Below are 24,354 nucleotides of genomic sequence, written 5' to 3'. Positions count from 1 at the left end.
GGTCTCCAATTACATTAAATATTGTGCAATAAATTCTACTTGTGTATATGGGTAGTTCAATACCATCTGTCTCTTGAGTCTTTATGTTACGAATCAACGGTTCCAAGATGGGGTCAAATCCATACTTTTTCAAGTCTTGAGCATGAAATAGTGCTATCAAATGGATATTCATCAGCCTTGAATTACATTTTGGAGGTAGATTTCTCAGCACAAATTAAAGAGCACCAACCTTGTGTACCCCACGTATAGAGCCAAGAGGGTTTGAAACCACAAACCCTCTTGGCTCTATAATGGGGTACACAAGGTTGGTGCTCTTTAATTCATCATAGTATACCTGGATCTGTAAAGCACTGGGATGTTTTGAGAATAATGGATGACTCTAGAAGAAACTTCCATCACAGAAGTCCTCAAAATGTGATTTCTGTCTTTCTGTAAATTCTCTCAGCAGTGTACTCTGCTGTGAAATTCTCTCATGGTGTGGTGGTGGCGTAGTGTGCTAAAGTACATAACTGTTAATCAGAAGGTCGCTGGTTCGATCCCCAAGGCCACCACTATTATGTCCTTGAGCAAGGCACTTAACTCCAGGTTGCTCCAGGGTGATTGTCCCTGTAATAAGTGCACTGTAAGTCACTTTGCATAAATGTAAATGTGTACATATATCTATATTTTGACACATACATTTTAATGTTTCCAAAATTGGGACATACACATATGTATCTTTTACTGGGACCTGATTATAACATCCTGTTTTTTTGTTTCTCCTAATGTCGTATCTCATGCCATGCATAATTTCAACTGGCTCAACTACACCCCATTTGTCCATGAAACATTTAGTTATTTTAGTCTCTGTATTAAACAAGGAAAAGGGATTCTCAAAATTTCCTAAACTATCTTCGACTGCTGATCTGGCAGTGTTATTAAGAGGAATGACAGACATTATGTCTTGGTGAGTTTGGTTAGTTCTGTGGTGAGTTCCTCGAGCTCTGAAACAACTGATGAGACCAAGTTATTGGCCACAATGGAGGCACAGATATCTGCCATCTCTCATCTGGAAATGGTGAAATGTTTCTCAACAGAGCCAATGGGGGCATCTTGGGGATCACTTTCTCTGACAAACAAAGCACCTGACTAATTAATATCAACATTTTGAGTTGGCTGTTCACCAGATGGTGAATCAAAAGCTGGACTGGCATCAGCAACATGAATATTGTTCAAATGTTTTCAAAAAACAGAATATGTGCAAAACTGTCTACAACAGCCACCTTGTGCACATAATAATGTAAACTTTAAAGGATAGAAACTTTAAGTGATTCTCAAATGAGATATCAAAGACTGGCTATTTGCATGCAAACTTTAAAGATAACATAGTTTAAAAGCTTTGCACGCAATTCATTTACTCTTGTGTGACTCACTAACAAGACTGACATCGATGTTGTAGATTGTAGTCTGCAGGAAGGTAAAGATGTTGACAAGGGCTTTCTCATATGACAGGTTGAACACATAGTGGACTTTGAAGAGTTCATCTATAGTACTCAAGGAGTTGGTTCCTGCGCAAGGGATTAGGTGCTTGTCCACAGAATTGGTCAATTCCTCCCCTTGATCCTTCCTAATCCCAGTAGGTATGGCTCAGGAAGGCAGCACTCCCTCCAAATGAGATGGCTTTCAATACTGGTGCAGGATTGAAAAAAAAAGGAAACAAATTATGATGTGAAATGATGAATGCATAAAACCTGGTACTGAACTTATTCACAGACTTTGTTGATGAAAAATGTGTATTAAGCATGAATAACACATCAAAATTTCAAAATGTTAAAAATAAAACCAGTTTGTATCATTCTTTGTGTATTACTGTGACACCACAACTTCATTAAAGGAATATTTCACCCAAAAAAAGAACATTTGCTGACACACCCTCAGGCCATCCAAGATATATTTGGGTTACTTTCTTCATCAGAACACAAACAAATGTCTCAATAGTCCACACGACTCAATCAAAAAACGTCTTCTGAAGTGAATTGATGTGTTTGTGTGAAAAACAAATCACTAATTAAAACTGTATTAACTTTAAAAAATTGCTTTGTGCCAGCACTGGTCTCTTCATGTCGCTGACATTATCAGAACTTGACATTAATGGGAGAATTCAGATGTTCTGCTCCGTTGTCTACAGAGGAATGAACGTCATGCGAGAGTTAGGTCAATTCAAATGGCTACACAGAGCTAACCGTATGCTCCGATTTAAAGTTAAAAACACTTTAATTTAAGTATCTACAACCATAATAATAATATAAAAATTCACAAAGTCTTGGCTACAGTTTTGTGAGTTTTAACTTATGGAAATGCACAAGTCTATCAACAGCCTCTGTTGGACTGATCTTAGTCTTCCTCCCTGAAGAAGGTGGCAGGAGATGCAACGGTAGGAGTACAGATGACATGTCACTGTCCCAATCTGAATGAGTGGTTGTGTTAGGGGGAGGGGGTTTTATGATAAAAGAAATATATGTATTTTTAGTGCTCACAAAAACACAACAAACCAGAGCAAATCTGAAACTATAACATCCTCACAAATCATGCCAACCGTTTTCAGATGCTTGTCCCCCTGCTGCATTTAGAAGACACTGAATTTCTGCTGTTGAAGTAAGACACTTGGCTTCATTGATCACCTTGAGCTGGAATGCTGTCTTCCATTTACATTACATTTATGCATTTGGCAGACGCTTTTATCCAAAGCGACTTACAGTGCACTTATTACAGGGACAATCCGGAGCAACCTGGAGTTAAATGCCTTGCTCAAGGACACAATGGTGGTGGCTGTGGGGTTCGAACCAGTGTACTTCTGATTACCACATTACCAGTTATGGTTACCAGTTATGTGCTTAGACCACCACCGCTCCATGTCTTCCACCTCTCAAGCAACTTGTTGGATGTTTCGGCATTGAACAGCAGAGCAAAGTCCTGATTTACCTAATGATGACGCATTTTTATAGATATGTGAGAGGCTACTCAGGACTGTATTCATAGTTTACCTCCAAAATGGATAGTGTGTGCATGTGAGAAGTGTGATAGACTAAGAAATCATGAATGTGCGAATGAGGTTGGATATTGTTTGTGACAGGGAGTTAAGGTAAATGGTCTGATAATTACTATGACTATGCCTGAGAGGCATGTGTGAGTGAGAGTTAATAATCTATGAGTGAGGCTAAGTAGTAATTATGTCCACAGTGCCCTTGTAATAAATATTTAAAAATCACAAAAAAAACAGCATATTTAAAACATGCCTATTTACCAATTCTTTCACATGCAAAAATCTTGGAAAGACGTTAAGGATGTCAGCTGATCTTTCAGGGTTTTGTACCAGTTCATGTCAATGCTTAAAAGATTCCTTCATCTTTTGCATAACTTCAGCTTCATCAGGTGTGTGGACAAGGAAGGAAATTGCCTCCCTGCATGTTGCCCATCGTCTGTCGTTGGTGACTTGGTCCTCCACTTTCAGAAGTCGAACATGTTTTGGGTTCTTTCTTGACAAAGTTTTAAGGTGCCAGGAGATGAACCGTGTTCCATTTTCTGGATCCTAGAAATGTTCCTGTCTGAAAGACGAGAAAATTATTTTGTAAGATCTGAACAGTCAAGTTACATTAAATAGATAATCTGCTATTGCGTCATACCACAAAAAAGAAAATCAATTACAACACAAACATCTAAACCTGAAAACTGGTACTGAAAATATCATAGACATGTCCAAGATTGTGTTACACAATTTAGACGTATGATTGTTACATAGCCCTTTGTTGAAACGGGTCTCTCAGGGCAGGAAAAAGAGAATAACACCCAAGATGTAAGTCTCTGGCTGCTTGCAGGTGTGCATCCTCTTATAAAATGTATAAAAATCCAGTGAGGTTAATTCGTGCTGCTACTTAAAAACCTTGTTAAGCCTGTATGGGCAGCTGTCTGTATTTCTTGCATCTGTGCTCTGAAATCTTACCCATGAATCTCTGTCATGTGACTGACAACAATCTTAACAAGATCATTAATATGCCGTCTGGTGCTGTACTTTAAAGTTTTGGTTGTTTGGTATTCTTCAAGCACTTCCTCACCACCAGATTGTTTTTCCAGGGCATCTTGGGGAATCTGATTAAACATGATCACAATACAGGTGACTACTTAAGACTAGTAAAATTATGAAAGTGAATGATTACATGGACAAATTAACCATGAGGAAAAACACAGAGATATTTTTTTAGCCTTTTCAGCAGCTGTGCTTTTTCTGCTTGCTAATTGATTCTGCACTGTTCTCTCTGTCTCTTCTTGGTCAGTTGAAGAGAGTGAAAGAGTATCAGTGCATGTGCTGGGGGTTGAGGATGTTGTGGGTGAAATCTCTGTGTGTGTGTGTGTGTGTGTGTGTGTGTGTGTGTGAGAGAGAGAGAGAGACAAAATATTTTCATGTTTTCTGTAAAGGCATTCATTCAAACAGGGCTACAGATAAACCTTTTACACTACCATCCTTAACGTTTTTGTCTGAGTGTTCTTTGCTCCTCAAGGCAAGAATTTTCCATCACAAATTAAAGTAAAACAACAACAATAAATATAGCTGCAAGCAGCAATCAACAGGCCCAAGCACTGTGAGCCATTTCTTCCTGGCGGCTTTAGTAAAACAACGTATACAAAATTATGAAGCGATTTGCGTAAATGTAAGTGGAATTTTTCAAAGATGTTGTAAGGGTCACACTTCCTGCTGCCAGTTGGTGACCCACAGTAGATACATCAATGTGATCAGCCCTCAATGCCATACATATGGATCAATTTAGATGTAAATCACACAATGCACGCAGAAGATATGAGACAATTATTTCTTCAAATTTTTTGGTTAATTTATCACTTCAAGACACCAATTGAGACATCAGAGATCAGTTTGCAATTTAGCATCTTCAAAGATTTGGCATGACGTTGCCTAAGATTGGTGCTAGTCACCTATTTGGTGCTAGTGAATTCTCAATGAGGAGTATTTCAAATCCAGAGCATGCCATTTTCAAACAATCCAAAATGACCGACTTCCTATTGGGCGGAGTTAATGTCTGTGGTGTGAAAGTTGTCCGGCTCGATAAGATTTACATACAATATGTACAAAGTTTGGTGACTGTAGCTCAAAAGGGATGGGCTACAGAGTCCCCTGAACATGGCCATATTTGGCACTACAGAGCCCCCTCTGCATGCCCTTGAATGAACCTTTGCCCAGCCCTAATGGCCGACGAATCTGATGTGTGTGCAAAAGATTCCAAGTACCTTAAATACATAAAAAGGAATAATAGTGTTTAATGCATTGCATGGCAGCAGTAGTTAAGATATCATTCATCATTTTAAATCTGTACTGTCTTGACATTATTATCAAAATATTTGATAATATTTTTTTCATAATATTATCTTGATTAGTTGAGATAAAAATAAGAGTGCTATTCCAAAGTCTGTAAAAAGTGCCACACTTCCTGCTGCCAGTTGTTGGCGCTATGACCGTGCCCCACAATAGTCATATCCATGTGATCAGCCCCCAATACCAACCATAAATTATTATTTTTTCTAAATTGCACAATGCACGCCGAAGATATGAGCACTTCCTGTTTTTAATTTTTCGCCATTTATTGCTTCGCCATGGCAACACTGTTTGAAATATAAAAAATCTGTTTCAATTTAGCATCTTTAATGTCTTGTCATGATGTTGCCCACGTTTGGTGCCTCTTACATAAATCCCCTAGGAGGAGTATTTCATATTCCAGAGCATGCGTTTTTCAAAAAATGGCAGACTTTCAGTTGGGCAGAGCCTATGACTAAGAGGGTGAAAGTTGTCCAGCTTGATGGGATCTATATGTGTACAAAGTTTGGTGACTGTAGGTGAAAAAGCATGTGATACAGAGCCTCCCAAAAATCAAATTTTCAAGGGGCTGGCAGAGCGCCCCCCTTGACAACCCCCCACCCCCACCCCCTCTCATGTGAACTTTTGCCAAACTCTAATGGCCCTAATAATAATAGTAAAGCTAAGGATGCCCCACCAGTAACATTGTGTTTGTCTGTCAATCCCAAACACATTTACTTTTGTCCCCAGTACATTGTTACACTGGATCCCTTGAAAAAATGTCTGAAGTGTTATTATATATTTACCCTCAGGCAAGCCTCAGCAGAATTATTTTCTTCCAGACATCTTACAGTTAAGCATAAATGTGGACTGCCTTCAATCAGTTTGTGGAAGATGCCCTCCTATACATTGGTGTCTGTGACATCGAAGACTTGAAAAGCTGCAATTCTTGCAAACTGATCTACACGATTACAGTTCTCTGGAAATTAATTATCTCACAACACCGTTCACGTAAAGACATTCATGGGGCAAATTACTTGTGTCTCAATAAACATGTCTAAAATAGCTTTGTGTCAGGTGACGATGAGATCATTGATGAAATTTGCGTGTCAAAAGATAAGCTGCAGATACTCCCTGTAAAACAAAAAAGTCAGCTTTGTCAGCAGGTGTTTCCGACAAACCGACAAAACATTATTAATAATTCTGATGCCATTCGGGACTCTGTAATTGCAGCAATGTATTTATTGTTTTTCACTTTCCTGAGAATGTATACTTATTCCAACAAACTTTTTGCCTTTTGCCTATTAAATTACACAAACCATTAAACTGTAATTTAAAATGGAAGATTCATGCAATGACTCAGTTGTCATTTATTTATGTTCTCTGTTTGAAATCAGAGGTTGTCAAATTATTTTGCCTATTATTGTTGTTGTTATTGTAATTATTATATAAAACATGTTACGTGATTATTATTGTAATAAAAAAAAAAAATCGGTTCTGCATATCGGTTATCTGAAATGTAAACATACAAATAATCTTTATCGTAAAGGTTTAAAAAAATCTATATTGGTTGATCTCTAATATGAATTCAAACTTAATATATCCAAGGGAATTAATTTATACTTTTTTTTTTTTTTTTTAATTCAATTGTATTTTAATTAATTTATCAAATAAAATGATTAATCAAACATTTTTACAATCAAACATGTTTTAGCCTAATGAGAGTTAGGACTGGGAATTTATACAGATTTCACGATTCAATTAGATTCCGGTTCACAATTTATTGATTTCATTCTGATTTATATTCTGAGTATATTTAATTTAGAATGTCCATTTTTCTTTTAATATGAAATAAATTATCTCTTAGTTAATACTGCTAAATATACAGGGTAAATTCTAACTTGGAACTTTATGAAAATATACATTTCACAAATATTATTTTATCATTATTTTTTCATCATCTTAGTCACATTTGAGATTTAAAAAAAATATACAAATACAGGTTTTCAATCCATAAATATCATATCTTGAAACTGCATAAGTTATATTGCATATACACTCACTGGGCACTTTCTTAGGAACACTGTAGTTCTAATAAACTGCCCGACATAGTCTTCTGCAGTTGTAGCCCATCCACCTCAAGGTTCAACGTGTTGTGCATTCTGCAAATGCTGTAAAGAGTGGTTATCTGAGTTACCATAGACTTTCTGTCAGCTCTAAACAGTCTGGCCATTCTCAGTTGACCCCTCTTATCAACAAGGCATTTCCGTCCACAGAACTGCCACAGAATTTTATGTTTTTGGCACCAAACTGAGTAAACTGTAGAGACTGATGTTCTTGAAAATCATAGAAGATCAGCAGTTACAGAAATATTCAAACCTGCCCGCCTGGCACCAACAATCATGCCTCAGTCATAATTAAGATACAATTTTTTTCCCATTCTGATGGTTGACAGCTGACAGCATCTTTGCTTTGGTGTGGCAACAGGTGATCACACATGCTCCGTCTCTCTCTCTCTCTCTCTCTCTCTCTCCTTTCCCTCACACACTCAAACACACTAACTCACATCCATCCTTGTTTATCGAATAGCATGTTCAAAACAGCACAAGCTGTGATAATATTTCTGAAGTGACATTTTTGAATTACTAATGGAGGTTAGGACACTTCATTAGTTAATAATTCTAGATAACCTTTTATCCAAATTGTTGACATTTTTCTGATCACACAGTAGTTTTTTTTTCCCATCAATGAATCAAGATTCACAACACTGCGTGTATGCGGCATAAATGAAACATAAAAATGTAAAAGGATTGTTGGTTGAAAATGTTTTCCCTTTGTGTAAAACATGTGGCCGAAAAGTGGCAGCGAAACAAGGGAACATCTCAAACATGTTCGTTCATCTGTGGGATAATCGTCCTCTTCAGCGAGATGACTGAGAAACAACACTCTAAGAGACAACTAGCTAAGTGGCAAATAAGACAAAGTTGGAATGCAACACAGTCTTACATTGCCATACAGTGAACTTGCGAATGTTACATTCGTAGCTAGCACCTAGCTATATATTAGCAATCTTGCTCTCCTGAAAAAAACCAAAAAAAAACATGCATAATATTGTTGTAGTCATTTTTATGTTTGAACAACATTTTATGTAGATTTTGTGTGTTCAGGATTTAACATGCATCTCACTGTATGGCCAGCAACACAAATGTTTGTGAAATTCTAACAGTATTTTTACAATTCGAATAATTATTGTAGAACGAATATTCGACTACTCGTGCACATCCCTAATTATAACCTTTATTAAAGTGCATGTTTAAGATTCAGATGGAAGACCAGTCCGTGCAAATATGTAATAGTATATACAGAAGGTGCTTTGGTACTGAATCAGGTAGAATTGGCAGATAATATACAGTGCAAATACCATGTTAAAGAGACAGGTGCATTGATTCAAGAATAACAGGAGAAGTGCAGTATGAAGTAAACTGTTTAAAGTAATGTGCAACTGGTATGATATGTTTTTTTTTTAAAACTGTTACATATTTTTTTGAGTTCCGTGTTCAGCAGGCTAACAGCTGAAGGGAAAAGGCTGTTTCTGAGTCTGCTGTTCGACAGCGGAGACTCCTGTAGCTTTTTCCAGATGGAAGAGGAGTAAACAGTTTGTGGTTTTAGGTGAGAGGTGTCGCTGATGATACTTCTCACCCTTCGTAAGCAGTGTTTATGATTAATGTCCCTTATGGAGGGAAGTTGTGCTCCAGTGATGTGTTAGGCGGTTTTCACCACACGCTGGAGGGGTTTCTGATCCTAGACCGTGCAGTTACCATACCACAAGCACATTTACTTCCTTAGGAGACTAAGGAAAGTGCACATGTCTGCTCAGATCCTAGCAAACTTTTACTGTTGCACTGTGTAGGACAGTAGTGCAACAGTAAAAGTTTGCTAGGATCTGAGCAGACATGTGCACTTTCCTTAGTCTCCTAAGGAAGTAAATGTGCTTTCTTGATGAGATTGGATGTGTTGAGGACTCAGGAAATATTTCAGAATTGTGAACACCCAGTAACTTAAAGCAGGACACGTGCTCTACTTTGGCCCTGTTTATGTAGATGTGGTTGTGTGCACGGCCTCTCCTTGTCCTCCGGTGGTCCCCAATGAGGTCCTTGGTCTTTTGAGTGTTGAGAGCCAAGTTGTTGTCCACCACCATGATGCTACCAATGCCATGCTTCACTATGCCTGGTTTCCTCCAGACATGACACTTGGATTTGAGGCCAAGAGACCAGAGAGTCTTGTTTCTCACAGTCTGATAGTCTTTTAGGTGCTTTTTTTTGCAAATTCCAAGCAGGCTTTCATGTGTCTTGCACTGAGGAGAGGCTTTCGTTTGGCCACTGTGCCATAAATCCCAGATCAGTGGAGTGTTGCAGTAATGGTTGTCCTCCTGCAAGATTCTCCCATTTCCACACATGATCTCTGGAGCTCAACCAGAGTGACCATCGGTTTCTTGGTCAGCTCTCTTACCAAAAACCTTCTCCCCCAATTGCTTAGTTTGGCTGAGAAGAGTCCAAGTTGTTCAAAACTTCTTCAATTTAAGAATTATGGAGGCCACTGTGCTCTTGGGAACTTTCAATGCAGCTGACATTTTTTAAGCCTTCCCCAGATATGTACCTCTACACAATCCAGCTTCTGAGCACTGGAGACATTTCCTTTGACCTCATGGCTTGGTTTTTACTCTGATATGCATTTTCAGCTTTGAGACCTTGTATAGACAGGTGTGTGCCTTTCCAAATCATGTCCAGTCAATTGAATTTTCCACAGATTGGCTCCAATCATAATCTAGAAACATCTCAAAGATGATCCAGATAAATGGGATGCACCTGAGCTAAATCTCAAGTGTTATAGCAAAGGGTCTGAATACTTATGTCAATGTGATATTTCAGTTTTTTCTTTTTAATAAATTTGCAAAGTTAAAATAAAATCTGTTTTTTGCTTTGTCACTATGGATTATTGAGTGTAGATTGATAAAACATAATTAAAAGCATTTTAGCATCTTGTCACATGGCTCGCTGTGCATGACATCGCGGAGACTCGTAGCATGTGGAGGCTCATGCTATTCTCCGCGATCCACACACAACTTATCACGTGCCCCATTGAGAGCGAGATCCTCTAACCTCGACCATGAGAAGATTATCCCATGCGACTCTACCCTCCCTAGCAACCGGGCCAATTTGATTGTTTTGATTGCTTGGCTGGAGTCACTCAGCACACCCTGGATTCGAACTCGTGACTTCAGGGGTGGTAGTCAGCGTCAATACTCGCTGAGCTACCCAGTGAGTGAGCGAGTGATCAATTTTATACATATATTTTCAAATTAAATTAAATTTGGAGTAAAACTTGCAATGAGGAAAACAATTACTGAGGGCACCTTTAATTATGCTGTTTTGAGAGTCACTGTCTTGTGTGTGTGGAACGTTAAGTACCGTGTATGCCATTTTGATAATCTCAGTGGTAACTATTTATTTACACCAGGCAAGTAGGCTATTATTCTGAAAGCAAAACGCAACTGGTAATAAAATAAACTGTAGACTCTCATCTGCTCAACTGCATGAAAAACGCAAAGCAGACATGTTTACTCATGCAACCCTTTACTGCAGCGCTTCTGAACCTGATATGTTTCGTGCTTTGTGCGGCTCGTGATGAAAATTGGCACATGAATGGTTTGTCAGCGCTGCGCACTTTTGCTGACTAGCTCAGTTTCGTCACACTTTATTAATGTTTAGTCTTCCAATCAGTTCATAACTAAATATAACAGGACGCACGAATATGAGCAAGGATTAATGCGGTTTGCAAGGTTTTTCTGTTCTTAAAGAATGGAAAAAGGACAGAGTAAATAATATATGTCCATTGAAAATGATTTGGGTTGAATTTAATGGAAAATATTTTTTATAGTTGCACTCCATGACATGGCAGAAATTTGAGCAGCCTCTGGAGTTTAGGTGGGTGTCGCCGACAGACGGCGAGTGGCGGGAGTGGTGTACATACATTCATAGAATACAATTGTTTTGAATTTTAGAATGTGCCATGTCGTCCGCCAGATGCATTTGGTGTGCGACCCCCTTTAAAAAGAAAGAGGAAGTTTTGGCATGCAGGTGCGAGGAACTTCAACATGTCAACAGATTAAAATCCATACATTTATATCTAGCTATCTCTTGCGTGTGAGTGATAATTACAACTGCCAATGATGGATCAAACAATAATTTGCAGACCCCTGTGGTACCACCCTCTGTTGAAGACCCTTGGTTTAGCTTATGTACATTTCTCACTGCACTCCCAGAAATGTTGAATTCATACAGCAGTGTTGACTTGATGTTGGGCTCCTTATGACGTTGTTTTCCGGTCTGTTCACGCATATGCACACCCTTCAAAAACCGGTAAGAACGCTGGTTCTTAAAAGTAGAGATAGGGCTGGGAAGTCACTCAGGTGTAGGCAGTCAAAGCGGTTCACAACATCTTAGGTCTTCACCTAAGCTGTTTCAAGAGGCCTCATTTGCCATTTTTATGTCATTTATTGTGATTTATTGCCCCCCATTCAATTTATTCCATTGTTGTAATTTTCCTCTCTTGATTGATCCACAGGTTGCATTGAGTGTCCGTTACCTCCTGCCACCCCCTGTGGGATGGTTCTTCATGAGGGAATGGTCCTGTAAGCCTCTTTCTGTCCTCCAGTTCCCATCCCCATAAACTCAGTGGACCACAGCCATAGTGTTCCTCTCAATGAATATCCCTCTGGAGCCATAGATCAAGTAAGTCAGCCAGATCAACTTTCTAGACCAATTTAGTTGGCCTATTATTCTGAAGCTTGAAGTTGAAATCACTGACTGTATCAATGGAACCAGCTGGTTTAGATGCTGTGTTTTTATGACATTCACTACCATTGCTGTAGATGTTGTAATAAAGATGAAAGCCATAGTAAGACACATCTGCTGTCTTTGCATTGGCAGGAAATGTTTACCCACTTCCTAACCATTTATGTCCTGTGCTCTGTACTGTATATTTAAGTCACAACTTCTATTACTGCTTATGTGCAGCAGTATATTGATGCGGGTACAGTGCAATTGAGAATAAACTCTGCAAAGTAAAACATTTCCATAATTTTAACACTAAAAGAATATAATTGGTTAATGGGTAGTTACCTTAACATATTACGGTAAAATGAAAAAAATATTTTTCATTACAATACATGTAATTTTACAGTAAAATATTGTAAAAAAATTCTTGTTAAGATTTTACTGTAGAATTAACGTTAAAAATGAAGGCCACATATTATATTCAACAAGACAGTACTTTTGTGCTTTTACAGTAAACTAATGTGAAAATGACATAATGTCACAAAACATTGCTCATTTGTATTTACACTTCCCACAACAAGCATCATCGCACCCTTGGCCCCACCCACTGGCACGCTGTTCGATAGAGGAAGACTTGTGTGGCCAACTATTCCTAACATAAAACCTAAGGGGACCCATCTGGACTATTTTTAATTATTTTGTATATAAACATGAAATACACAGACTCTTTCACCGCTGACATGTATCTCACCGCTAGTCAAGTCAAGTGTTTTTTTATTGTCGTTCAAGCTTATACAGTTAGTACAGTACATAGCAAAACGAGACAACGTTCCTGCAGGATCATGGTGCTACATAAAACAACATAGGACAAACACAGAACCACTTGAGACACAGATTAAATAACATTCCTACATAAAGTGCACATGCAAATGTGTGCAAAAAGTACGGGACAGTACAATAATTACTTAAAATAATTGCTTTTAAAAGAAGCAGTGTCAAGTTACAACTCTGAAAGACAATTCTATGTGACATTTTTAGGAGATGATTAATGTTATTTGCTTCACTTGTGAGTGGTCATAAAGTTTTGGCTCATCAGTGTATGTAATCATGAACTAAGATGGATCTGAGCGTTTCAGATGGAGTGCCAAAAACAGGGTGGAAAATTATCATATATTACTAAATTGTTACTGTTTTTGTGCAAAAATACTTTTATAACATTATCATTATCATCTGGAGTAGTGGTGGCGTAGTGGGCTAAAGCACATAACTGTTAATCAAAAGGTCGCTGGTTCGATCCCCACAGCCACCACCACTGTGTCCTTGAGCAAGGCACTTAACTCCAGGTTGTTCCAGGGGGATTGTCACTGTAACAAGAGCACTGTAAGTCGCTTTGGATAAAAATGTCTGCCAAATGCATAAATGTAAATGTAAATCATTTGACCTTTGGGAAGATAATTAAATTCTAAAAAATTGCACTTCATGACCCCTATAATATCAGTTTTGTAAATTGGGGTGTTCTATGTTATATTTTATGTAGTTTAGGTAATGTTTATTGCATTTTATTTAGTGTCACATGTGTTACCCTGACTGTTTGGGTGAGTGACTCGGTCTCTACATGTGTATTGATTTTTGCTCCTGGAAGGGCCACTTTTTATGAACTTTAAGTCATCATGTGGACTTCTATAGTTACTAGGGTGATTAACAATCCATTTCAAAGTGAAAAGCAGATTTTTATAGATCCAGAAGGTTAGTATATAAAGTTCATTTAATAATATAAATGGTAGTGAACCGGCATTAAAATTACATCCCATAAAGCCTGAAACTTGGTCACTGTATTTGGTAAATGGTAAATGGTCTGCACTTGTATAGTGTACCGTATATTATATATTTTGTATTGTACATTTCTGGCCACAGCAAAATCTGTAAATGTAACTGATTTCTTTTTTTTTTTTACTAAAATGTGTGGCTTATACAGTTGCTAGATGTTTTGTGCTAGTGTAACAGACTCAACTGTTGCTATGGCAATGTAAAAAACGATTTTGCTAGATAAAAACCTATATTTACACTTTCAATGTGTTGAATATTGTTAGCCTGACTTTAATGTTTGCTTGATGTTGCATAACATTCCTGTTTACTTTAGGCATTTCACACTTTACTTGTTAAATGCGAAGTAGACATTTATGACAGCTAAAACTTTAGATGTGCACTCAGTAATTCTTTCCTTATTAAAAGTGTTAACTCCTAAAGACATGAATTGTAATTTTACAACATATGTGGGAAATCATGGCCACTCAAATTAAAATGAAGACTTCAGTCATATCAGTAAACGTATGTTTATGTTAGAATCACATGACCAGCGAATACTACTCACTTAATCTCAGTAACCGTCATTTGTCACTTTCACTTGATTAAAGTAATCATGGCTGACTGTGAATACTACATTTCTACAATGGCACCTGCAACTGAAAACTATTGATTTTAAATGATGCTCGTCCAAGCTGCTAGGTGTCAGTTTAAGTCCAAGATGACACAAAGACAAAAGTTACTGAGTGCACCTTTAATAACACTTGAAATCTGAGTTTTGTGGCTTTAAGTCCATGTTTCTTTGCTTTGAGGGTATCTAAATGCTGGTGTACTCTTAAAAATAAAATAAAAAACTCAATATTAGCAGATATATGTATTTAACATTTTACAGACCAGAAATATTGATGAATTGGCCTGCAGGACAAAAGATTTTTGTCCAATCAAAGATTAGACTGTCCCCCCTCCTAAAACCATCTGCAACTTATTTGAAAGTAGCAAATCATGATTCATGGCTGTGATGTAACTAATGACTATTGGCAATTGTTTCTTATAGTATACTGGCTTGGTTCTTATAGCTGTTCCAGTGAGCATTATTGAGAAATCTAACTCAATAATTTGCTTTATCCACAGGTTACATTGTGTGACCATTTTCCACTGCCTCCCCCGGTGGGATGGTTCCCCCTCTTCTTGAGATCCCGCCCATCTCATAAACCCAGTGGACCACAGCCATAGTGTTCCCCTCAATGAGCATCCCTCTGGAGCCTTAGATCAAGTAAGTCAGCCAGAAAAGGCTAACTGTATCTGGTCTAGACTGTTTAACTGCCCATAACACAGAAGCTTGAGGTTGAATTGAAATAACCAGATCTGACAACAACTGAAACAGCAGGTTTTTGTAGCAAAATTAATATTCAGTAAACTCAGTGTATTTAATACTTTCGTCCACTGCATAATTCCACTGCGCATAACAGTTCAAGTTTGGTGAAATGTAACCTGCAAACTTCAGATGACAACAAGCCGTGAGACCTGTAGAAGTGTTTGTGTTTGAAATCAAGAGTGTGTGCTCATCTTGTGTTATCTGTTGTCTGTGAGAGGGGTTTGTTCTCTGTATAAGCTGCATATTGCCTATACAGCTGAAGTCTTGCTGGAGAAAACAAATGGTAATTCAAGCTTAAATTGCTCCAATGGGAGGAACATTCCTTATTACGGTCCGGGGGCATGATTAATTGCGTAATTTTTTGAATGCGTTATTTTTTATATAATTAATCGCACAATATTGTCACGTTAATTTGACAGCCCCTAGTTTTTATTATTGCCGGTATTTAAGTAGACTGTATATTTTAATATTTTAAATGTAATATTATTTGTTATTTATCATTTATTATTTATTAAAGCCAATGACATTGCGTGAATGTCATATCCTGTTCGTTGCGATGCCCAAAATAATTTTGCATGGTCAAAGCCTAATGTGATCATGGCTTTAGGCTTTCATCAGTGCAAAAACAGCTTCACATTATGTAACACTTGCATGTACAGTGTATATATTTTATACCGACATAACCACCCAGCCCTAACTGAGGTCCTGATTATTTTTGTGCCTGATAAATACTACCCTCATTTAAGTTAATTATATGATTTGATTGCTATATAATTAAATATACTTCACCATACTTTTTGTTTGTAACTTATGCAGCTTTCTATTCAAAAAGGGTAGCTTGAATGTAGTTGAACTACTTTAAATTATAAGTAGATTGTGCAAGCCACTTTAGCTTCTGCTTGTATCATTCTCATGTATAAGTCTGTTGGATAAAAGCATCTGCTAAATTAGTAAATGTAAATTTTGAAGTTCCATCTTAGTCCTTATTATGTTGGAATTCGCAATTGTCTAGTGTCATCTAATGTTATCATAATTAGATGAACTATTTTTAAAGTCCATGAGGTAGTTGTTTCTGTTCAGACATGTAAGGTATTAAAACAATTACTACTTTGAGGCATTTTAAAATGTTATTGATCTGTGGGGACATGCTTTGCCTGGACCCAGTGCCCCTTTTTCTGCATTTGCCTATACTACATGTGTTGTAAGGATAATCACTGGCTTGCATTGATTTGGTCAAAAATCCTAATGGCTTCTCAATTCAGTTTGGAAGAAGGCCAGTTTATTTTGTTTATTTGATGGTTCCGTGAGCAAGTCTGTGTTGTATTTCAAGGCTGATGTGGTGATTTTACAGGGCTCAAGACACCTGCTTTCTTTCCTTTTTCTTAATCATTGACGTCAGACTGCTTGTCTTGACTGCTTCAGCATACTAAAGCTGTATCTCCCAACAATTTTCTCAGTAATTACCGGTATTGGCTTTTGCCTGACATGTGTTTTGTGTTATGGAATGCGGGATCTTTTTACATGTCAACAGTGTTGGATTATGCACTAAGGTTTGTGTTCTTAAACGCTGATGAGGTTCAAATCAGCTGAGAACTAGAATATTTTTTTAATGCTTTTGTTTAGATCATGATTTAAATGTGATTATTCATTTATATAAAATTTTATGGTTGGTGGGTAGCCTCTGTTTCGGGCTATTGGAGAAACAAATGCATGCTCAAGGGTTCAGTTACACTGGGTAAAAGGATTCTATAGAGAAGGTGTAGTGATTTAAGATCCAGGCTTGTAACCAAAAGGTTCCAGGTTCTGACTTTGCAAGGGGAGATCCTTGAGCTCTCACCATTGTTCACTTGGGTGTGATTCCCAAGACATGGGTTCGATACCCACACTCATACTGATACCTTTAATACACAGTAGGCCGCTTTGGATTTAAGCATCTTATAATTAATATATGTAAATATTAATTGCTCTGGGTTAAAAATAAATTATTAAAGCTGTGGGGGCGCATGCGCAAGTGCTGACCCCAGACGCTGGTGTGCTCGTGTGTTTGCTTGCTTGTCTGTTTGTTTTAAACTGTGTAAACAGTCCACGTTTCAAAGAGCAACATGCTTTTTAAGATAATCGTTGTGTTCTGGATTTTAAAATGCGCTATAGACTGTGTGTCTGAGTTGGGAGATGGAGTGGATTCGGGAAATCTAAGGAACAATGGATTAATGAGGACAATGTTTTATAGCCGCAAAGATCTGATGAGACTCCGACACAATGTTAGAACCCTACCAAATCTCCTTCATGAACCTTCTGAAATAATCTGCTCCATCCACACAACAAACAGAAAGAAGAAAATAAAACGGAGGGGCTCCAGAGGCGGAATCCGAAACAGACTTAAATCTCGCGGCAGTCAGTTTCCTCTTCCTACAATAACCTTAACTAATGCTCGTTCGCTTCAAAATAAAATGTCCGAACTCACAGCATTGGTGAAATATAATAGAGACTTCAAAAGAGCTAACCTGATCTGCATCACGGAGACATGGCTGACGGAGGCGATTGACAACATACACTTGGAAGGATACTCATTAATCCGTCTGGACCGCGATAGTGTCAAGTCAACTAAAACAATTGGAGGAGGACTGTGTATGTTCGTTAGCAGCAGGTGGGCGAATAATATTACGGTACGTGAAACACATTGCTCTGCTCACTATGAACTATTGACTGTCTCTTTTAGGCCATATTATTTGCCTCGTGAATTTGGACAAATAACAATTATTTTAGTTTATGTGCCTGGACCAAACTTTGCACTTGCTGCCGAATGCATAGCTGCTAGTTACAACAGAGCGCTTTGCAATTCTGCCGAGGACCCAGTCTTCCTGCTTGGAGATTTTAATAAATGCAACGTATCTACGTTGTTGCCAAATCTTGAGCAATATGTAACCTGTCCGACAAGACTGGTTAAGACTCTGGACAAATGCTTCGGTAACGTGGAAGTTGCATATGTGCCAAAGCTACATCCACCGCTGGGACGTTCAGATCACAACGTTATTCATCTGTTACCAAAATACAGGCAGCTTTTAAAGAGGACCAAGCCTGCCGTTCAGCAGGTTCAAACGTGGTCCAGAGATGAAATAGAAAAGCTAAGAGGCTGTTTTGAGTGCACTGAATGGGACTTATTTTTTAACGATGATGACTGTTGTAGTAATCATGAATTGCTGAATGATACAATAACCTGTTATGTTAATTTCTGTGTAAATTCAGTGGTTCAAACGAAGAAGAATATCAGAATCTATCCAAATAATAAGCTGTGGATTAACAAAGATTTGAAACATTACCTAAACATGAAGAAAATAGCCTTCTTGCAGAATGATCAGCAGAAAGTAAAAGAGTTCAACAAAGCAGTAAAACGTAAGATAAAACATGCACAGAATGAATATAAAGAGAATGTTGAAGAGAAATTAAAAACAGGGAATGTAAAAGACGCATGGAAGGGTTTGAATACAATGATGGGTAGACAAAAGAAAAGAATTCAACAACGTGAAGAAGACCCTCATTTTTTTGCAAATAATCTTAATATTTTTTATTCACGATTTGATAATGATTTTAACGATAATTTGTCTGCTAGTAATGAATTAATGATAACCATGACTTAATCACAGCCTATGATTATACAGGAGAGGGAGGTTGTCACAGTGCTTCATAAAATTAAACCGCATAAGGCACCTGGCCCAGATGGCCTGAAGGGGAAAGTCTTGAAAGAATGTTTAGCACAACTTGGTCATGTGTGTACAAGGTTGTTTCAAACCTTCCTGGACAATGGTTTTGTACCATTAGCCTGGAAGAATTCCATTGTCATTCCGGTGCCAAAAATACCTAATGCAAAATCTCTCAAAGACTTTCGCCCAATCGCACTCACATCTATTCTGTGTAAATGTATGGAGCGCATAGTATGTAAGGAATTGTTATCCCAAATTGAGACATGCATAGACCCCCTGCAATTTGCCTGTCGGGCCAATAGGAGCACTGTGGATGCCTCCCTTACTCTTTTAAATAAGGTTCAAAATCATCTAGACAACTCAAATTCCTATGTTCGAATACTCTTTATGGATTTCTCATCTGCTTTTAATACTGTCCAACCTTATCTTCTTCTAAAGCTCTCTATGAGTTAGGTGCTAGCAGTTGGATGATTTTATGGATTAAGGAGTTTTTAAAAGGTCAGCCCTCAGCGAGTTTGTGTTAATAATAATGTTATGTCGGATTGCTTGGTTCTAGATACTGGGGTACTGCAGGGATGTGTACTGTCTCCAATACTTTTTTCCAAGACGCATAAATGAACTGAAGTGCAATGATCGATAACCTTACCCTTATAAAATATGCCGATGATATAGCATTGGTCTCATGTCAGAAAGAAATGAACTGCACCTCATATTTTGAGTACATCGACAGTATCATCCGTTGGTTTGAGAGTAGTTCTTTACATCTTAATATCGAAAAGACAAAAGAGTTATGTTTGAGAAATCAATCAAGAAGAGTAGATGCTGCATCTGAATATAAACCAGTTGTCATAAAAGAAAAAACTGTAGAGCAAGTCTCGAATTTCAAATATTTGGGTACAATTATAGATGAGAAACTTAATTTTGATAGTAATGTGGAGTATATTCATAAAAAAGCACGACAACGCCTGGGTCTCCTTCAATGTTAGTCAGCAGACCCTAGCTATGTTGTATCGATCAATGATTGAGAGTATTCTCACATATAACATTATTTTATGGTACAGCAATCTAACACTGAAACAAAAGAACAAACTCTCACAAATAATCAATCAAGCAAATAAGATTACTGGACAAAAACAACAGCCACTACAGAGCTTATTCGATCATTTTATGGGAAAAATGGCAATTGCAATTTTTAAAGATAACACTCACCCTCTTCACTCTGCTTTTGAATTGCTCCCATCTGGACGTAGACTAAAAATACCCTTGGCTAGAAAAAATCTCTACAAAAGATCGTTTCTTCCTATGGCAGTGATTATCTTAAATCGTACAGTGTTTTAATTGAAACAATAGAGCGACTGCTAATATTTTTAAATTCTTCTTTTTTATAGTGTTTAACTATATTATTTTTTTGTATTTGTGTTGTTGATATGTGATGTGTCTTATGTTACAGTGTCAAAGAAAAATTTCCGCTCTGTGAAAACAGACTGGACAATAAAGTAAAGTAAATTGGTATAATAGTTGGAAACCTAACCTATAGTGTCATAAAGTGCAAATGTGAGATAAAAATACAATTGTTGGAGCAACTATATCTTTTTGGTGTGCTTCAATGACACTTTCGGCTAACGAATACGTGTCAAAATTATTCTGCAAAAATGTAGGTATTGTAACATTCTATAAAACAAGGTCGAACTTAATGCCTGTGATGCCCAAACGAGGACGCAATCTTTTTTTGTCTTCTCTGAAGTTTTACACACTATTTTAATACCATTGCGGTCCCAAATAATGATGTATCTGTATTGAAGATTTGTGACCTCATTCCAACCCACACTTTCTCCTGATATCACAGCTGATGCTGTCTTTTAGAAGTAATGAGATTCTGCCTCGCTATAGCCATGTCACTTATTCCATATTGCAGATACTATAGCTTTGGTGTTATGTATTGAAGGGGGACTTTAGTCCTGTTGGATTGGACTTCTTTCTTGGTTTTCTTCTTGAGGTAAACATATAAATATCAGGGAATAATAATGTGTCAAAAAATATGTCCTGCATTTGCCATTGGCAGTCAGTGGATACCAGAAAATGCATATAGATTTGACCAAAGAGCGTGTTAAAATTTGTAGACTTTGACCTTATTTGACTCCTCTCTCCTCGTCATATCGTCTGTTATTCCATAGGTTTATCAAAGGAGGGCAGGTTTATCGGACAGCAAAGCCTGATTTGCAAGAATGGCTTGCAGAAGATGGTGCAGACACTAGGGTGTGGAGGATGATGAGGTAAAGTATCAGGTTGGTAACTTGAGTACCTTAGCACTGTGTCAAAAAGTCTTTATTCATTTTCATTAATATATAGGCCTATTATATTTATAGCACTTTTCACAACACCCATCGTTTCAAAGCAGCTTTACAGGAACGATGGGTACTGAAACGTCTTAAAAGTCCTCTTTTGCAGTTTAAATGAATACAGTGATCGAAAAATCATGCCTTATATTATTGTCTTTTGGCTCCCAGTGAGCAATCCAAATGCAACTGTGGCAAGGAACAAAAAACTACTACTGTTAATGTATAAAAATAACCTTGGGAGAAACCAGGATCAGCCTGGGGAACCAGTTCACCTCTGGCTAAACAGGATGAATGTAATGCCAATATTAGTTTTATTTGAGTAGTACAAGTCTTGTTTTATGTGAGTAAACAGTGTAAATTTTGGTGGGCAATGTTTAAAATTAAGGATTTAGTATGAATTGTAAGATTAACGATTAAGGGTCTTTAAAGTCCATCCCGAATTTACTGCTGAAGTGCACATAGATAAATTGTTCTTTTCATTTGGCTGATGAAGGCTTTACTTTATTGACTATGTTTTCAGTTTTAAGAGAGTGTAGTCCCTCCTATGACCAAGATGATGCTGGCAGAGGTTAGCATGGTGGGTTTGCAGTCTGGCTGGAAGCTTGTGGCTGTTCATTTCCGGTGAAATCCATCCTAAGTCTGAGGTGCAGGCAGAGGCCAGTGAATTATTCCTTGTTATATGGCTGGAATTGGCAGCAGTTCATCCTCTGAAGTCAATCGTAGTAGACTGAAGTGATGGAGATAGTAATCATCAAAGTGCCCCTTGCTGTGTGGTTGGCACAGGCTGCAGTTAGTGATCAACACATAGTGGTGGAAGTGGTACATCGGGCTGGACCGGAGCTGGATCTGGCAGGTTCTTTTAACCTCTGGATATGTAGGTCGAGATAGGGAAACAAACAGAATAATATTAGCGTAAATGCCATTCACATCAAGCAGAGTTGCTTGGTATGATATGAGAAGTGTTTCCAGTTTCAGCAGACCTGCAACACCTGCAGCATTATTACGTATTAATTCCGAACCAATTTCGTATTTTCCAATTTTGAACCAATTGAAGTTTATTTAGGGAACATGTGGGACATCCTCCCAGTAAAGCTTTACAATAATCTAGTCTTGAGGTCATAAATAAAATGCATTAGAATGAGAGAGCATGTGTCGTAACTTAGCAATATTTCTGAGCTGGAAGAATGCTGTTCTACATACATTGGAAATGTGATCAAAGGACAGATTGCTATCAAATATAACACTCAAATTTGAAACTGTAGAAGATAATGCATCCGTCCAGAGTCAAGTGTTTTTACTTGCATCTTATGTTTTAATGTTTTTGGTCCAATAATTAGTAACTCTGTTACAGTCTTTGATATCGTCGATAAGACGATATGAAGATAACAAACTTTAGCAAATTTAGAATTTTTCTCATAAGCATCTGTTTCAGCCCATTTACAGCCTGCCATCTTCTAAACTAACTTAAAACAATCAACAAATCAATAATTGTACACAATGTAATCGAATTACAGAAAGCAGACAGGGGCAAAAGAAAATAATTTTGTATATCATTTTTTATAGTACATGGTGTTAAACGCATGCAACTTTTGAGTGTATCGGATGTTGAGACAAAAGTTAATGGGACATTTCATTTCAGTAATATTTAAAGATTTACTATATACAGTATCTCACAAAAGTGAGTACACCCCTCACATTTTTGTAAATATTTGATTATATCTTTTCATGTGACAACACTGAAGAAATGACACTTTGTAAACTACAATGTAAAGTAGTGAGTGTACTGCTTGTATAACAGTGTAAATTTGCTGTCCCCTCAAAATAACTCAACACACAGCCATTAATTTCTAAACCACTGGCAACAAAAGTGAGTACACCCCAAAGTGAAAATGTCCAAATTGGGCCCAATTAGCCATTTTCCCTCCCCGGTGTCTTGTGACTCGTTATTGTTACAAGGTCTCAGATGTGAATGGGGAGCAGGTGTGTTAAATTTGCTGTCATTGCTCTCACACTCCCACATACTGGTCACTGGAAATTCAACATGGCACCTCATGGCAAAGAACTCTCTGAAGATCTGAAAAAAAGAATTATTGCTCTACATAAAGATGGCCTAGGCTATAAGAAGATTGCCAAGACCCTGACACTGAGCTGCAGTACGTTGGCTATGACCATACAGCAGTTTAACAGGATAGGTTCCACTCAGAACAGGCCTCGCCATGGTCAACCAAAGAAGTTGAGTGCACGTTCTCAGCGTCATATCCAGAGGTTGTCTTTGGGAAATAGACGTATGAGTGCTGCCAGCATTGCTGCAGAGGTTGAAGGGGTGGGGGGGTTCAGCCTGTCAGTGCTCAGACCATACACCGCACACTGCATAAAATTGGTCTGCATGGCTGTCGTCCCAGAAGGAAGCCTCTTCTAAAGATGATGCACAAGAAAGCCCGCAAACAGTTTGCTGAAGACAAGCAGACTAAAGACATGGATTACTGGAACCATGCCCTGTGGTCTGATGAGACCAAGATAAACTTATTTGGTTCAGATGGAGTACAAAGACAAGTGTGTCTTGCCTACAGTCAAGCATGGTGGTGGGAGTGTCATGGTCTGGGGCTGAATGAGTGCTGCCGGCACTGGATAGCTACAGTTAATTGAGGGAACCATGAATGCCAATATGTACTGTGAAATACTGAAGAAGAGCATGATCCCCTCCCTTCGGAGTCTGGGCCGCAGGGCAGTATTCCAGCATGATAACGACCCCAAACACACCTCCAAGATGACCACTGCCTTGCTAAAGAAGCTGAGGTTGATGGGCTGGCCAAGCATGTCTCCAGACCTAAACCATATTGAGCATCTGTGGGGCATCCTCAAACGGAAGGTGGAGGAGCACAAGGTCTCTAACTTCCACCAGCTCCGTGATGTCATCATGGAGGAGTGGAAGTGGACTCCAGTGGCAACCTTTGAAGCT

At 38.0% G+C, this 24,354-nt stretch overlaps 1 protein-coding gene and 1 pseudogene across 4 annotated transcripts in view; one reads left to right on the top strand and one right to left on the bottom strand.

Moving 5' to 3' along the window:
- LOC127621753 (nuclear receptor coactivator 1-like) overlaps positions 1 to 24,354 on the top strand; it is a 96,499-nt gene that overhangs the window by 6,736 nt on the left and 65,409 nt on the right. For 2 of the 4 annotated variants that reach the window (XM_052095470.1, XM_052095473.1), the window contains exons 2-3: positions 11,966 to 12,132; positions 15,112 to 15,253. The gene's annotated coding sequence lies outside the window, so the exon portion shown is untranslated. Of the gene's footprint in view, positions 1 to 11,965; positions 12,133 to 15,111; positions 15,254 to 21,230; positions 21,330 to 24,354 lie in introns of all 4 variants that reach the window. The other 2 variants (XM_052095471.1, XM_052095472.1) reach the window with 2 other exon arrangements.
- LOC127622463 (uncharacterized) lies at positions 1,326 to 9,539 on the bottom strand (annotated as a pseudogene).

This window comes from Xyrauchen texanus, chromosome 28 (genome assembly GCF_025860055.1).
Source record: "Xyrauchen texanus isolate HMW12.3.18 chromosome 28, RBS_HiC_50CHRs, whole genome shotgun sequence".
Taxonomy (NCBI): Eukaryota; Metazoa; Chordata; class Actinopteri; order Cypriniformes; family Catostomidae; genus Xyrauchen; species Xyrauchen texanus.
The sequence above is the reverse complement of the archived record's forward strand: the minus strand, read 5'-3'. Positions and strand labels throughout refer to the sequence as shown.